At 34.6% G+C, this 18,702-nt stretch overlaps 1 protein-coding gene across 4 annotated transcripts in view; it reads right to left on the bottom strand.

The window, feature by feature from the left end:
• The window catches only part of zmiz1a (zinc finger, MIZ-type containing 1a), a 295,579-nt gene that overhangs the window by 200,024 nt on the left and 76,853 nt on the right, over nt 1-18,702 (bottom strand). For 3 of the 4 annotated variants that reach the window (XM_051923788.1, XM_051923787.1, XM_028795536.2), the window contains exon 2: nt 14,739-14,844. The exons of the other annotated variant lie outside the window; for it this stretch is intronic. The gene's annotated coding sequence lies outside the window, so the exon portion shown is untranslated. The remainder of the gene's footprint in view (nt 1-14,738; nt 14,845-18,702) is intronic. 4 annotated transcript variants of the gene reach the window in all.

Raw genomic sequence — 18,702 nt, 5'->3', positions numbered from 1 at the left:
CCTAGAGCTGGCTGGAGAAGGGCCTTAGTCAGGGAGGTGACCAAGAACCCGATGGTCACTTTGTCAGAGCTCCAGAGGTCCTTTGTGGAGAGAGGAGAACCTTCCAGAAGGACAACCATCTCTGCAGCAATCCACCAATCGGGCCTGTATGGTAGAGTGGCCAGACGGAAGCCACTCCTTAGTAAAAGGCACATGGCAGCCCGCCTGGAATTTGCCAAAAGGCACCTGAAGGACTCTCAGACCATGAGAAAGAAAATTCTCTGGTCTGATGAGACAAAGATTGAACTCTTTGGTGTGAATGCCAGTCATCATGTTTGGAGGAAACTAGGCACCTCTCATCACCAGGCCAATACCATCTCTACAGTGAAGCATGGTGGTGGCAGCAACATGCTGTGCGGATTTTTTTCAGCGGCAGGGACTGGGAGACTAGTCAGGATAAAGGGAAAGATGACTACAGCAATGTACAGAGACATCCTGGATGAAAACCTGCTCCAGAGCGCTCTTGACCTCAGACTGGGGCGACGGTTCATCTTTCAGCAGGACAACGACCCTAAGCACACAGCCAAGATATCAAAGGAGTGGCTTCAGGACAACTCTGTGAATGTCCTTGAGTGGCCCAGCACTCCGATTGAACATCTCTGGAGAGATCTTAAAATGGCTGTGCACTGACGCTTCCCATCCAACCTGATGGTGCTTGAGAAGTGCTGCAAACAGGAATGGGTGAAACTGGCCAAGGATAGGTGTGCCAAGCTTGTGGCATCATATTCAAAAAGACTTGAGGCTGTAATTGCTGTCAAAGGTGCCTTGACAAAGTACTGAGCAAAGGCTGTGAATACTTACTGTATGTATATGTGATTTCTCAGTTTTTTTATTTTTAATAAATTTGCAAAAACCTTAAGTAAACTTTTTTCACATTGTCATTATGGGGTGTTGTGTGTAGAAATCTGAGGAAAAAAATGAATTTAATCCATTTTGGAATAAGGCTGTAACATAACAAAATGTGAAAAAAGTAATGTGCTGTGAATACTTTCCGGATGCACTGTATATACATAAGAATCATTCATCAAATTCCCTTCTGTGTATTGATGCCTCCAATATATCCTATAAAAACAACATAAGTGATGTGGCATACCCCTTACATACCTTCAACATAAGACTCAATTTCAAATACAGTTATTGTAATATTTGTTTTAGCATTAAAACCAAAACTCAAAAAAGCATCCCATGCTGCCACTTCTTCCACCCTAAAGGCTAGGAGTTGTACTTTAAAATACAAGGTTCAATGACTATCTTCAAGTTACTTCAACTGCCTAAGTGTCATCTGTAAAAAAAAAAAAAAAATGTGACTTTAAACCAATCAACCAATACACAGTACTGTTATTATATATAATACTGCAGTTTACATTAATATTTCAACTATGATTGAGTGGTATACTAGTACTAAAAAAGTGAAAAAAAAAATTTAAACTGAAAGTAAATGGTAGGTTTAAAAGACATTTAGCTCCGCTTTTTTGTTGTTCTGCTCTCCAATGCACTAGACATTCCACGGAGGAAGCCTCCACCCATCCCACTCTTTGACGCACTGCAGACTCCATGGGGGAACACCAGGCGCGATGGAAAATATAAAAAGTGGAAACATGGAGAGCAGCAAGGTAGGGAGGTGAGTGTTTATTTGGCACAAATGAAGTGTGTGGTGCACCAGGGAGACTGGAGTGGTTTGGGGGTATGGTTTGGCACTGGAACTGAGGTCCTGATCCAATACATAATTTCAAAAGACATTACATTTTATTTACCTGTCACAAAATGTACACATCAATTCTTGCATCCTATCATGTCATCTCAGTGGTGGGGAAAAATGAGCAAGGACAGGATACTTTTTCAAAATTTCTGTGTAACATTCTGCTCTTAAGGCAGACTATCACACAGATTTACAACAAAAAAATTCTAAATCCATTTCAGGGTTGCAGGGGGAACAGATCCTATTCTGGAAGCACTGGGGACAAAGCAGGATGTAGCCCCGCACATGGCAACATTCCGTCTCTGGGCCCACTTAACCATATAGCCACACAAACACACTAGCACATAGATTAATATGACAGCTCCAAATTTGCTCTAACATGTACATCTTTGCTAATGTGGGGGAAAACCAATGGACAACCTACACAGATGTAGTAAGAACAAGTAAACTTCACATAGACAGTGACCAGGAGAAAGATTCTTCTCACTTTCTTATTTTGTTCTAAAGTCTTACCTAACACAATAAGTTCTGGAACACACAATTTCAGCAATACCAGAATGCAAGTGTATTCTCACCTCTTTAGCATAACTTATGGATGGCAACATCCTCACAAACCATTGCTTTTTATTGAATTATTTTTAAAAAGTGTTCAGCACTTATATCACTTTTCCACTTTGTTGGGTTCATATGAATATTAGCATTTTGGGGGAAATTTAAGTTTGAATTAATGCATTGCTCTACATACAATTCTGCTAATCATGCCATGCTTGACTGACTAGGTTTTTTTTTTTTTTTAATCCTTCAACAACGTGAAATGTCAATGTTACATCACAATTCTATTCTTTTCTAGGATTGGTCCCACTACAACTTTGAAGGGCATTCATGTGAAATTTCCACTGGGAAGCATGGATTTCCTGTCTGTCCCATAGCATTTTTATACATAAAGGCATTTTGTGAATTTATTCACACACTTCCCTATGATTTTTGTTTTCTCACCTATCCCTGATCATGTTTTTGTTAATTGTGGTTCCCACCTCACTCCTGATACCTGAAAAAAAACTTTTTTCGTCTGGAAATAAAAAAATTATGTTGTAGCCTCTCACACTGCTCTAGCCCACTCTTGTTGTTATATTTACAATACAATAAATTACTCACAGCCTAAATTATATTTATTAAATGGGATATCTTTAATAAAATAATTCATTTTTTTAGCAAATAACTGTAAAAGAATTTTCCAAGTAAAGCATTACTGATCACCAATATAGTAAACGTTTTAGCCAAGATTGGAATGTACACACTTGTGTATTTCTAGGGTTTTTTTTTTTTTTTTTTTTTTTTTTAACTGGCGTTAAGAACTAAAAATATTGTCAGTTAAGACAGCAGCAAGGCTATACTACTAAAAATTAGCATTGTTAAAACCTATGAATGTCAAAGAAGTAGGAGCTGTATAATGTATTTTTCTAAAGTGTAATTTATATCAGGAAGTTTTACACATAGTGATAAGGAGTTTTCATGGTAGACATGTCAGTCTTGTTAATAGTATGGGGAAACGTATATAGTGTAAAACACCACAAACTGGACATTTAAGGCATTACTGAAAACTCTAATGATATCTTTCAGTTTTAGTTTAATTATAGTGGATGCAAAAACTAAATGTGGGTTTATCATGAGTAGTAAATAGAGAAGTAAGTGGTATTCTGTTTCAGAACCTCCACTATCTGTGAATAAATGTGTGGCTTGAAAACTCCTCAGTCAACATATTTGAGTAAAATTACTTGTATACTATATATCAAAAATTTGTCTTGTAAAACAATTCCTCATTCACACTCCCTTCTGTTTTGTGTAATTAAGCATATAAATAACTGGCTAGCATTTAAAAAAATACACTGAATTTGGTTTATAGTATGATGAACTACTAATGTCTTCCATTTTTCTTTAGTGGAAGGTTTAAGGAAACTGGTTTTAAGAAACCCGACATTTCTCATACATTATAACACTACTAAAAAGCATATGTAATACATGATCTGCAGTGTCTTGAGTAAACAAGGCTTGGTAATATTTGTAATTAGAAAAAAAAAGGTTGGTATACAAGTGAACTTTTACAGGCATCTTTGAGCAGGTCCATGGAAACAACATATGAAATTGTATGCATAGTAGTTCCAAAACAAAACAAAACAAACACACAAAACGTGATACAATTCATCCATATGCATTCAGACAGAATATCACCTTCTGCAGTTTATCAGACCCCACCCCCCCCAAAGATATGTACCCCATCCTTGGCTGTTCCTGCATAGTAAGAATGTTATCTTTTTTTCTAAACCAGAGCATAAGCTCAAACTTCAGAGACATATATGAGCACCTTTGAAAAACCTGGCTATGGGACCTTGCAGGTGCAATCTCTTTATTCTAGGTTTCATACACCTGGAGTGAATTCAAGGGGAGGTAAAAACAAAAGCACCAAACATCTGGTTTACCTAATGAGTTCAATTAAAAAGCCTCAAACTGCAGAAAAAGTAATACATTGGGCTGAATTAACTAATGCAAATTACACCTGCCCAGAGGCAATGTGATTGAGGCCATTCTAAAATTAGACTTCATTCAATTTAAAATTGGTCAGCATTGTCCTGCAACCTTAAAAAAACAAAATCTTCAAATAAGATTTGTTGTTTGAAGAAGGTCTATTTCTCTCGCTGTCAATTTTTCAGAAATATATACTGTAATCACACACACATATATATATTTTCAGTCAGCAACATGCCTTGGTCCGGTGTACACCATGCTTTCGGTGTCGAAGCTTTCTTCAAAAACAACGAATCCATCATCACTACGCAACACACATTCCAAACGCGCTTCAGCATTCTTCCTAGAGGCGACGTCCCAAATCAGAAACAATTCTTCAGTTTCTTCAGTGAGTGGCTAAATTTAGACAGACGGGTACAACATTGTACAGAAAATCTCCAGGCCATCCTTGGACTGTACAAATGCCTGAAAACATCCAAGCTGTAAGGTCATCAATTCTGCAGTATCTTAGACGTTCAGCATGCAAACATGTTTCTGCCTTAGGCATTTCCAACACGTCTTTGTGGTGGATTTTGCATGAGAGCCTTAATTTTCATCCATACAAAATGATGGTAATGTAGGAACTTGCTGAGAAAGACAGAGAGGCGTAGAGAGTTGTGTATGAACATTCTGCAAACTGTTCATCGAGATACCATCGTCATGTGCAGCGACGAGGCACATTTCCATTTCAATGGCTGCAACAATAAGCAAAACTTTTGCTATTGGGCTGAAACTAACCCTCGTGAACTTCAACAGAGATCCCTGCACAGTGAGCATGTTACTGGTTACATGTTAATGTCAAGGGCATTGTAGGCCCTTACTTTTTTGAGGAGGGGCAAGCAACGGTCACCGTCACTTCAGAATGTTACATTGAAATGCTACAGAACATTTTGCAGCCCGAACTGGAAGAAATGGATGTGGTGGATGCCTGGTTTCAACAGGATGGAGCAACAGCTCATACGACGCAGAGATCCATGCTAATTTTGCAGGACATTTTTTCAGGGAAGCTGATCTCCCTTGGCAGCGATGTCGGAGTGGCCTTCACGTTCACTTGATCTCACTCCATGCAATTTCTTCTTGTGGGGCTGCTTCTTGTAGAAGGTATACACACACCAACCTCAAAACCTTGAAGCCCTCAAGGACGCAATTCACCATGAAATTGCCACTATTCCCCTTGAAATGGCCGAACAAGACATGCGAGCATTCAGAAATCGTCTCGAAGAGTGTATCACTAATGATGGCCACCACATAAAGACATCATTTTTAAAACACAGTGAAAAAAATCTATTTTGTGTACCCTTTGTAATGAAATGTATTTTATCTTGTACCGTTTTTGAAGAACAAATGTTTAAAATGTGGTACTTCTTTTTGTCTCACCCTGTATTTGTAGCTGGAAATCCACAAAAGCGTATTTGGATATGAACCCAGCATATGCAGGCTTGAATAAAAGGAACATGCACATAATAATAAATATACAAATTGTATATATATATATATATATATATATATATATATATATATATATATATATATACACACACATATATATATTATGTGCATGTTCCTTTTTATATATATACACACACACACACACACACACACATAAAAAAACATACAAGTATGATTACATAGTATACATAACATGCAGTTTATTAGGGGGTCACAAAAATACATACAGTATTCTTAAACTTTGGAGGAAAGCAGAAAATAAGGAAATCCAGAATGAGACTATACTGTCTTGGCTTCAATACAGAAAGAAAAACCTGTTCCAACTCCTATTTTTATCCTTTGCTCTGGGCATCTATTACTATCAGATACTGTATCTTCTACTGATCAGAAATCAGATGATTCAACACTTGTTTTAAATATGGTACCAGTGTACAGAATCATTTTTTCCTATTGTCTTAACTAGCAAAGTTTACAATACATTGAATATTTTCATCATTGGGACCTTTAGAGATTCTAATATTGATAATATGTTTGCATCCTTTCTACATTTACACCTCAAATTGAATATTTTAGCAGTAAATTTCCTCTACTATATTATGATAACACATGTCTCTCAACAAAATTTAAGTTTCCCTAATCTTCCCTTAATATCAGTGGTAGAAACTATAATGTCTTGCATTAATGAAGATATAGTCAGTATTTCTACACTATCACTCATTTTCAAAATGTTCCAACCTTTTAATGAGTAGAGATGGCACTGAGAAAGGGACCTTTTCATAAGATTTTCAGATAAAGAATGAAAATCAATCATTGGCAATATACACTTAACATCTGTGCACATAATGGTGTAATTTATTTAAAAGCTATACAAAATGTATACTTATCTTGCCACAGGTTATCTAAAACCAAGGCCTAGACCCTAATTATGAGTGGTGTCTTCCAGTACCCGCCTATCTCAGTCATACATTTTGGAACTGACTCACACTCAGACCATACTGGGAAAAACCTTTGCCTACACCCGTGAGACAGTACTGTGAAAATTATTACTCCTAATCCATTCACCGCAGTATCTGTAACACTTTAGAACTTTCATTAATAAGTCATTAACAAGCATTAACAGATTATTACGTTGTGTATACATTGTTATATAAATGTCATTAAATGACAAATCAAATAATTGGTAACAGTTTATAATAACCTTCATTAATATGGCATTAACCAACATTATATACTGTAATACTATTTCACATCTTTACAGATCACTTATTCATTAGCTGTGGATCTTTTGTGTAGGGCCTAATCCTAAATTGCAACAATTGATTCATTATAAAGATTTATAAAGGTTTATTAATGAAAGTTATTATAAACTATTACCATAAATACTGTATTTTGTGATATCCTATACTTCATTGCTCAAACACTGCACTTGTTAATTGGAAAAATCCTAATCCATTTACTACTTAAAAAAAGGAAATCGATGTACTATTCTATTTACAATAAGGAAAAACTCATTTTATATTCAAGGAAATGGCCGTGGCTTCTTAAGAATTTGGCCAGAATATATTGATATTTGCCTTGAAGAAAGCATGCTAGGGCTCTTTTAACCTTCCTCATGCTTCTGTATCTTTGAGTGAACACTACATAGTACTATATATTATGTCAAGTCAAAGTGAACTTTATTGTCATCTCAACCATATACAGGTATACAGATAGACAAAATTGTGAAGCTCAGGGTCTACAGTGTCACAACATGAAGTGCAAATAATAAATTAAAAATAGAATTAAAATTTAAATTTAAAATTAAAACACAAACAAGACAAGACATTGTGCAAAGACAAGACAAAGAAGTAGCAGCAATATTGACGTGTAGTTGGCAATATGAACATTGATGCCATGTATGGTATTTGCAATCTAGATACATAAATATAGTCAACAGATATGTAATATAATAAATAACTAATAGATATAAATAATACAGAAATTATCAGTGTATGATAATAGTTGTTTAAGACATGTATAAACAATGACAGGTCAGAATATCATAAGCCTTAACAGTGACTGGGAGCTGAAGCAGAATTTTTCATAAAATAATTAATGCCATATTTATTTCATGCTATTTTTTTCTGTACCTTACTTATTGTAATTTTGCAAATAATTAAATCAAGGGGGAAATACATATATTTCTGGGAAGGGGCACTGAAAGTATGTATCTTTAAATATATTGTATGTAATGGAAATGACATTTTAACTTGTTTACAAATTAAGGATCTACTGGATTTTTTCTTCAATTTATTTTAATTAATCATGTAACATTTTATTATATATAATTATGTACCATATATTTCAAGCTTGCTAACTCTCCTGTACGGCAAGCTTCAGAACAGACTATAGCTTTTATAGCATGCAGCTGAACCCTTTCATGTGTTCTGACAATACAGTGAAATGCATATGATGAATCAAATTGTTTGCTACAGATACAAATTGTTTCATTAAGCTTTGAAGAGTCAGACGTTTTTCCATGAACTTCAGTTGAGTGGCATACCTATGTGACACATTAGAAATATATACTCAATATTCAAATTTGGCAACTTAGTTAACTTTTACAGATGTAGCCTTTGTGCCACATGCTGAATTTACTAAACATGTGTTTATTACTGTAAACCTGCACACTTTTCTTGAAATCCAGACTTCATACACCCTTCTCATGTTATACTTTACTTACAAGTATGTAGAAGCCACAATTCTGGCTGAGTTGTAGGGGATCAAATTCTTATTTCTCTAAATGACATGCAAATCAATTCACAAGTTTTATGAAATGTATTTTTTTCTGGATTTTTGGTTGATATTCCGTCTCTCTCCATTAAAATGAAACTAGCACAAAAATTATCATTTCTTTGTAAGTGAGCATACCTTATACTGTACATGTGACAGTAAAGATCCTGTAAGTCTATAAGGACTGTATTTATTTATAGAGTATTTTAAGTTATGCATAGTACTAGGGTGTTGTACCGTGTTAGCCATTATGAATGTAGAGAAAAGCCAAGCAAAATGACACCTTTTATTGGCTAACTAGAAAGATTACAATATGCAAGCTTTCGAGGCAACTCAGGCCCCTTCTTCAGGCAAGATGTAGAAGGGGCCTGAGTTGCCTCGAAAGCTTGCATATTGTAATCTTTCTAGTTAGCCAATAAAAGGTGTCATTTTGCTTGGCTTTTCTCTACAAGTTATGCATAGGTAACTCCTGCAAATGTTAAGTACCGTAATTGAATTCAGTGATTCTGATTCATACTAAGATTTTAATGAATATCCATGCATTTTTTTATTAGATAGACATCGAAATTGTCTTGAAACAGTAGCAACCAAAGAAATAAATTGAAACTGTCATAATTTATACTTAATCCTACTAGTGGATCCTAAAGTTTTAGTTCAAAACACATTCTGACATAATGTACTTTAGAATTCAGAAAGGCATACATCTTTAGCAAATATTATTTTGCAATATCATATAGAAAAATGTAAAAGGTTTGCTTAAAATGGATTACTCCAATGAACAGAAAATGTTGTTGTCTTTGAAAAACAATTACTGCTATGTGACCTGCAGTGCCATGGTAATCAGTGTAAAACAAGTGCTATTACCATGCCATGAAAGAAGCTGAGGAGAAAAATTAGTAAAAGGCTTATGCCCAGATTAAAAATGAACTCCTTGCTGTTGTCTGCTGATGTCAACCATTTACACAAAAAGCACATTTCCCACCATTTGCAAAGACACAATACCTATCAGAGTCTGTGCATCTGATGAATGTTAAGCACGAATATTTTTAATTTACTATATATGGCCCTTTCTTACACACACTTATGTCTGAAAAGCACTATTGGTCCACTTGTTTGCAGATAAGAGGAGTACTAGCCAGGGCCAGAAGTTATGTAGTCCAGTCTACTGCTAATTATACTCCTTAGCTAACAGAGGACTGTTGTTTCAATTTAGATAAATATGCCTAAGAAAAGTAGGGTATTGTATTTCAATATGCTACAGATAAACTACACAAACTGGAGTTCATCATGTATTTTAAAGTTTCTTCACGTTGAACATTAGTGCCATTTATTTTTCCCTTCCACAACCAAAAAAAAAACAAAACAGGCAAACAAAGAAAAGGAAGAAGAAACAAAATTAGGAAGGCATATCTAAAGAACCATCTGTGGTCATTCTGAAAGGCAGCAGCAATGTGCAACTAAAGAAGACTTTACAGCATTCTTTGTCAAAACTACTGGTCTTTCCCCCTCTTCACACAAAATTTATTACTTCACTCTGCTTATGCAGCTGATCCTTCTAAGTTGCACCTTAACCCACAAAAACAGATCTTACTTTTACTTTTGTCATAAACACCAGAAATTATGACTATAAGTTATAACTAAACTATAATTTAGCAATTTGTGTTAACAAAATAATATAGATGGTAAGAAAAACACATTCAATGAGAATAATGTACACAAGCAGCCACTCACAGAAGGATTCAAGCCTATGATGTGTTACACATTACGAGAGCATAACAGCTCCATAAAGCAGAAAAAAAAATAACGGGGTGACGAAATAATCTATAATATGCAAGACACATTCTATAGTCTCCTCAGCAGGAGGAACATTCCGTATGCTTAGAAAGCTGACTTGTCAGTGTGGGGGAGGTACAGAGATGAGACCACAACTGTGCTTGGCCCACCACTATGACTACTCCATTAAAAAGAACCTCCCATCTGAGCTCACAGCAACATTCAATTGGGAATGTATTACAAAGGTTTCATTAAAAAAAAGTCAAGGAGTCATACTGAGGTTGCAGCTGGCAAATTCTGAATCAGTGCAGTCATACTGCACTCTACACTATTGGGGAATACTTTTGAGGGCCAGGAAAATGTTTTGCTAGGCTGAATCTGGTTTTGAAGCTTACAGATAGATCAGCTCAAACTTTTATTTCTGACACATGAAAGCATTTACTTAAGGTAGCAGGAGCATGTAGCTGACGGTTTCAGTAAACTTACATCAGTGTAAATCAAGCAAGAAAGTGAGAGATTTCATTGATACAAATAACTCTATACAACTGTCATGTCATCCTGCCCTGGTATAATGAAAACCACCAGTCATTTTCTTAATGGATGCTGAGCTGTTGTTCTAAGGGCAAGGAAAGAAGTAAGGCAAAACCACTCGTAATAAATCAGACAAAATCTTCTCTGGTAACTATCATAGTTTTTAAACCTCTTCAGCCTTCCCTCAGACTTAAAGGTAAAAGAACAATGCAATAACACATAATGAAAAAAATTAAATTCACACACTAAGGAAATAGAAACCTCTAGTACAGTACACTTAGATTGTCTTTAAATGAGACATCTAGACATGTTTTTTTAACTTGTCCATCCAGTTCATGGTCAATTGGGACCCAAGGGCTTTTCTAACACAAGGAGGGAACCTAGACATCACAAGACACATTCAATCACATAACACTCACTTATACCTGGCCAGCTAACTAAATGCTTAAGCTTAAAAGCTTTAAGGAGGGACATAACATTCCTTATTTGACGTCTTACTTACATTCCCATACTTAAAGTCTATAGAGCCTGGTTACATTAAAAATCCAATGTTAATGCAAGTACATCTAGTCCAAATTATGGTTAGAGATGTTAAATGTTTTAAGGAGGGAACAATTTCACCAACAAATGTTAAGAGGATTCCCAAAATATAGCTGTAACTTTAGGCTTACATTAAAATTATCAAGGTAATAAAATAGGTACTTGGTCAAATATACTCCAGTGTGCATTAAAAATGATGGGCGCTACATGCATTATTATTATTATTAATCTTTCATACACTCACCAGGTCATAGTAATGACATTAAATAAGTAAATCTTTCTAAAAATGTATTGTTTGTCAATAACAATAAAAAACAATAAAAATAAAATAATCTTGCGGGTTCATTTTGTGGCGGTTTTACCTTTTATTATATTGCCAGCTGGGTTTCTCTACAGCTGAGGCTGAATGCAGATGTTACAAAGGGGCAAACCTTTGTAGTTAAGGAAAGTTTGGGGGTGCAAAGCATGCAGTGTTTATAGTTGGAATTCTGCCCTTTAAATGATGCAGCTCTCTAACAAATGTGTCAAGAGTCTATTGAAGATACTTAACTCCACAAAGCATCCTGGTCCTGCTTAGGCTTACTGTTCTCCTTCAGGATATCTACAGCTGTACTTGACCTATCAACCAGCTGTGGTTGCTACATTTCCAGTTTTCCTCTTCGGATAAATACTATACAGTAAGTTAACTGTGCTCTAATTTAAATGTTTCCTCTCTATCATTTGTCAAGTGCATTTTCCTGCTAATCACTAAATTGTATGTTAAGTATCACATTTTCAAGGTGGCTTAGAAAAATAAATGCTAATAACACCTAAAAACTAACTAAGTGTTATAATGCTATACTTAATACTTTCAACTGCTCCATTTGGGAAACATTAAAAAGTTTAAAATGGGATGTAGTAGTGATTGTATCCTTCTCTGATTTGTGTCTCACAGTAATATAATTTACAAAGTCAATAAAATAAAAAATTATAAAATACTTAAAATATTCCAGTTTATATAGATGAAAGGCTTGTAGTGATATTTTGTTTTCTAGCCTCTGGTAAACCCAGGGAAGAGTAGCTGCAAGCAACAAAAATGTATTAACACTGACCAAAAGCAAGTTTTTCTGGGTTTCTTTTGTATAACATTTTTGCATAGTGAGGCAGGAAAGGGACTCATAGTGCAAACTGTACTGCTTTACCTTTGAATACATAAATTGTGAATGCAGAAAATCCAAAATTCACTACCCTTTCAACATGGGATAGCGAATTATGCTGAGATCAGGTGATAAAAGAGTTTTTTGGAACTCTGCTTTGTGATGTTTCACCTTCCCTCTTGAGTTTCCAGTTGGTTTTTTGGGAGAAATGCAAGATTGCCATTGATTTGTTATTTAGTCTGAGAAAACAGCAAGTAATGATCAACTGTATTTTTTTATGAAAATAACGAGTAAATGAAACATATTAACGGTGCATTTTGTGACTCCAAATGCATTTCAGCCACAAAAATGCCACTTTTGGCTGACTAGGTTTAATCTTGTATTTTATACAATTGACTGAGGTGCAAGGTTAGTGTAATGTTACATCTCAGAGAATTCAGATTGTTTCATCTGAATTGTTTAACTCTGAGCTCTGTCTTTGTATGGCATTCACATGAAATTTCCAACTCAGAAATATGAATTTCATGTCTGTTTGATAGCACATGAACGCTGCATGATGAAGCCACATCAGTTTTCTGATCGAGAGGAAAGTGATGGTGGGGCCAAGCGGTGACAGTGTCTCTCATTCGAAAAGCCAGCTCTTTCTTAAAGGGCAGAAGGCTGTCCATTTATTTTTGTCAACAGAACATATTCACAGGGTTTTTTCCCCCTGAAAGTGATATGCAATTATGAAATTACAATCTTAAAATTCTGTAATACAGAGTAATACAATGCTTATTTAATTTTCAGTTAAATTCAGATTATTCAAACTAATAAACATTCACATAGTGTAACAATAATATTTCATTTTATAGGAACTGTCCTTTAGGTTTAATAATGATGTAACCTAAATGATACAACTGCCTATCAACATTATTTTACATAGCAACTGTATATGTTGAAACATACAATTATTATGAATCAAACCTTGAAAAAAATTATACATACTTTAAAAAATAACCTGATAAACATTACCAAATTCTTCACATAGATTAACAACATACAGAATGTTTTTATAATAAAGTTCAACAGTGTAGACAACAGCAAACCCCTTTTATAGTTTTTTCACTGATATTTAAAATTCACAATAAAATATTATTTATTGTTGATATTTTTACTTTAAAATGTTTGCAAGATAGGAAATATTTATATATGATTAATAAAGATAAAATTACTTTATACAAGGACTTACAGAGTAAAAAAAAAATGCTGCCCTCAAGTGAAGAAAAAGGCTGACAGGAAACACAACCTGGCTGCTGTCATATTTTATCTGTCACGACTGTCTACATCTTCCAACATGTACACACTAATCGTTTTAACACACTGCCATTTAAGAACGTGTGATCCAGCTGTTTTGCAAAGTTTGTTTTCTTCTCTCCCAATGACCCACATGCTAAAGATAGTGAAAACACCTAACACTTCAAACCTATTTCTACTGAAAAAGACCACTAATTCTTTAAAAAAAAAAAACAGCTCTTTCAGTAAGCTTATGGTGTCTTTCCAGTTATAAACACTGGCTGCCTTAATTATGAATACAGCAGCATTATGAACATGCAACAGAGTTCCACTTTCTGCTTCAAATGTTAATAAAAGGCATTATTTTATTTGTTTAAACATGCTTCAGTATCAGGTAGCAGACATATTTTCTTGAATCTGCTTCACTGTGGCTATACTGTCTTACATACGTTACAAACCATAATGTTTCTTATGCACATAAACATGTATAGTGCAACTTATAATCCTCATTTTCCAAGTGTCTTGCTTATTATAGTTAAATACATTCATTATGCAAGAAAAACAAGCAATTCAGACCAAATGCATAACCTAATTGAAAATACTGTATCTTTAATATAACGGATGGCAAAACTACTACTACTTCTTTTGGCTGCTCCCGTTAGAGGTTGCCACAGCGGACAATCTTCTTTCATATCTTTCTGTCCTCTGCATCTTCGTCTGTTACACCCATCACCTGCATGTCTTCGCTCATCACATCCATAAGCCTTCTCTTAGGCCTTCCTCTTTTCCTTTTGCCTGGCAGCTCTATCCTTAACATCCTTCTCCCAATATACTCAGCATCTCTCCTCTGCACATGTCTAAACCAACACAATCTCGCCACTCTGACTTTGTCTCCCAACCATCCAATTTCAGCTGACCCTCAACATATTCAAATATTTAATAAAGATACAAACACAGCTTACCTGTCAGCATTTCAATCTTGGAATCGTACACACTCCCACTGCCTCACTTTTTTCACATATTTAGTTGAAGACAACCCTCTTGTATGAAGTTTCCAAGGAGTGTTTACTGTGGAAATAATAAAGTGATATGATTATGTCACAATAAAAGACAAAACGTTTAATGCTAAAGAGAATTATACATGTTGTAACATAACACCACCAACGATGTGTTTCCAATCATTTAATCTGCAGTAAGCACAATTCTATTTGTTTAATAACAAGAAGAAGAAATAATGTTGCATCTAGTTAAATGTTTATTAAGTGAGAGACATTTTTTCATGAGGCACTTTTTAAATGGTTCCTTCACAGTTCAGTGCAGGTTGAGGACATGTTGAAGTGAATTAGACTTAACATATGTTAGGCTGCATTATAAACATTTACAGTATTTGAGGGTCCCTGTCAAATCAAATTTGTGTAAATCCCAGTTTACCCACATTGACAGAAACAGGATAATTTTGCTTCTTTCTGTTTATAGATATAATTTATAAGAAAATTTTTGAAGGTAATGAAGACTACCTCCATCTTAGGGCTTAGTAGATATAACCGAGGTTAGGGAGATATTGCATTGATAACATGTTGTTATCACAATGTTGTAATTAACACCTGCTTCACAAATTGCCATCGGTTTTCTGTTTCTATTTTTTGACTTAATTCCCTTAGTTTATCTCTCTATAAATAGAAACAAACATTTCACTTTCTAAAAATACTGTATGTACACATTTTTGAAAATCATATGTCGAAACAAAAGTGTAAATACAGGTGCACACCATTCTTTACACCGGTAGCACTAAAATGCAATAGCACCAAATTGTTTTATTTCATAGAATTTAGTTTAACAGACTTAGTGACTTAGACTTAGATTTAGAGACTTGCACTGCATTTAGAATAATAATGGGATATGTATATCCTTCAATTAAATTGCTTTTTCAATCTGAAGAGCTTCCAAAATAGTTGGATAGAGAGGCAGATATGAAAAATGAAGGAAAAAACACTCACTGGCCAGCAGAACAAGAAAATATTCTAAAGGAAAAAATCACAATTAATGACTCAAAACACCTTTAACTATATAGTTACAAATTTTTCAAGGAGACAAAAAAGGTAATGAGAAAATCATTTTTCAAAGGTTGCTGAAAAGTAAATTTTATTTCTTGTTGTAAACAGTATTCCTGAGTGCATAATGATAGTCTGTTTACTCTATATATTAAGCTATTTTAAATTCCAAGTTCTTCATTTAAAAAATAAACTAAACATGAAAGATTTCAAAAATTATTTTAGTGGCAGCACAAACTTTATGCGCACTGCAACACAGCACTAAACAATTTACTTCTAAGCTCATTTACTTCAGTGACTAATCAGCATTCTCCAAGATAATGCCAGCAGGACACATAATTACATTTGCACAGCTCTGTTTGTAGACCTGCAAGACATTCAAATTTTCCAATGTATGCAGAATGACGACAACAGAATAGATCTCTCCTAACTTTGCTTCATTGTAGTATCAATACTATTCAGTAACTCAATTTACAATCTAACCTCATCTATAAATGCATTAGTTAGAACAAGCAAAAAAAAAAAAAACACGTATAGCATATGCCGAACACATCCTAGTGTCATTTTATGTATTATCAACTGTTTCTGTTAATTACTATAGTCAAAATGTACTACACAAAATAAAAAAAGTAAAATCCGTTACTTTTCTGACTGACATCTGTGAATGATGAGAATGTAAATTTTAGTAAACAATGTTATAAATATAGTTCACATGCTCATTTTTTTGCCATCAACAAAATTGTATTTAGCATCTTAATCATTTTCTATACTGTTTAATCAAGAGTGGGGTCACAGGAGGGGACTGGACCCTATCCCAGATAGCCTAGGGAGCAAGGCAAGAACAAAGCACCAGTCCATCACAGGGCAAACACACTGTAGAACCATTTTAGCATCACCAATTCACTTAACCTGTATATCTTTGGACAGTGGAATGATCCTTAAATATTTCGAAGGACTCTACAAGCACACACCACTTCTCTAAAGCACCCTTAAACTACAGTAGACCAGACTACCATTTTCCTATTCAGGTAATATTCCATTTCATCACTCTATATAAGATTACTTACTCTATGTTATGATTACTCATTTTTTTTTCTTTTTTTATTTCATCACCCTTTAATTATGTCATAAGCTGGCCTGCCTGCACACATACACAAAATGATCTCAGTCATTACTTAAAGGCCTTCTTATTCCAAAAAGTAGTACTCATATTTGTCACAAACATATTCTTGTTCTGTACCATTTTTTTGTTATGATTTGTGTTGGAGTGGCCCAAAGAGCTGGTCAATGACTGTCTAATATTTTTTTAATTAAATAATGACATGAGGAGAAATATACAGAGAGAGTCAACCTGACACTTACTATGAAGCAAAGGTCTTTATGTTCTCCCCATCACACTGCATTCATTGCAAGTCCTGTAACATGCAGCAACAGGAAGGATCTTCCACTCCACTTTTGTAAACAATTCTAAATGTAAAACCAAGAATGCTTTAGTTGCCTTACAGGCAATTTTTTTTCCTTATAGTTTTGTACCTCTGTGTTATGTTTCACATTATACACAAGGTTTGCTCATTTTGTTCCAATGTGGAAAAATTATAAAACAAAATATGCATTAATCAACATGTATACATGAAGAAAATTATCCCAGTACAATATACAGTAGCTCGATTGCAAAAAAAAAAAACAAAAAAAAAAACTGTAAGGCACACAGCTTGTATTTCATGTTTAAACAAGGGATGTATTATTAGACGTAGCAGTACAAGCAAATGCTACGAGTGAATGCCTTCCCCATCCGCAGAGATATTTTCTCCCCCTTTGGATCTTAAAGCTTGTGAGCTGATGTTTTGGTCGATAGAGCACGGCTAATACTCTCTATAATGCTGTAACCACAAAGTATAATTTTGTTTTCAGAGGGAGATCATGATCTCTTGTGGCCTTCCCTCTCCCAGCTACTTTTCCCCCTAGACTGTGGATACTTTCCCAAAACAAACAAGGGAAAAAAAAGGAGGAAAGCTGCAACCTCTCCTAAAAGGTATATCTCTCCAAAGTCACTGCCCAAGAGGGAGTGTAGAAGGGGGAAAAAAATCAATAAAATTCACATAGCAAACAGTCCACAATGACAACACAAAAAGGCTACCACAAAATTGATTTGTTTAAGTATAATAATAAGTTACTTGTAAAAGCACTTTAGATGACATATAAATTCAAAAGCAAGTTGAAAGCAGCACAGGGGTATATTTTACAAGCTCACTTGTATTTGTCATTTTACACACAAATAAAATTTACAAGCAGCAGCTCAGACCTTATCATACAGCATACATGCAGACCTCTAGTTTTAACTTGATGGTATTTGAGTGCTAAATGTGCATGATTGTTATATTTATTGAGTGAAATAAAAATATGTAAAAATATTCATAAATACATTACCACAATTTTTGTAATCCTAACAACGATGTGTGAAAGATACCATTTTTACTTTTAAATGAGCTTTACTATATTAAATCTGTTACTGTTTAACTTCATGATACAATATGACTATCTCTGTACAAACCCCGCAGGATTGCACTGGTATATATATATATATTATATATATATAGGTAAATATAGGTAGCAATCAGTGATATGAAAGAAAAACATGGGATTCATGCAATACAAATCAAACTGCAACATAAAAACAGAAAACAGGTATTACACCACAATAAATAAAGACCCACAGCACAACTAAAGCATGACCAGTATATTCATGGAACATAATAATATTAGCATTATATTACTATTATATAATAATCATCATCAACCTAGAAAAGCAAAAGAAATACAAACAATTAGCACATCCTAAGCTACTGACAAGAACCACAGCCATATATTACCTTAC

Source organism: Erpetoichthys calabaricus, chromosome 2, assembly GCF_900747795.2.
Source record: "Erpetoichthys calabaricus chromosome 2, fErpCal1.3, whole genome shotgun sequence".
Taxonomy (NCBI): domain Eukaryota; kingdom Metazoa; phylum Chordata; class Cladistia; order Polypteriformes; family Polypteridae; genus Erpetoichthys; species Erpetoichthys calabaricus.
The sequence above is the reverse complement of the archived record's forward strand: the minus strand, read 5'-3'. Positions and strand labels throughout refer to the sequence as shown.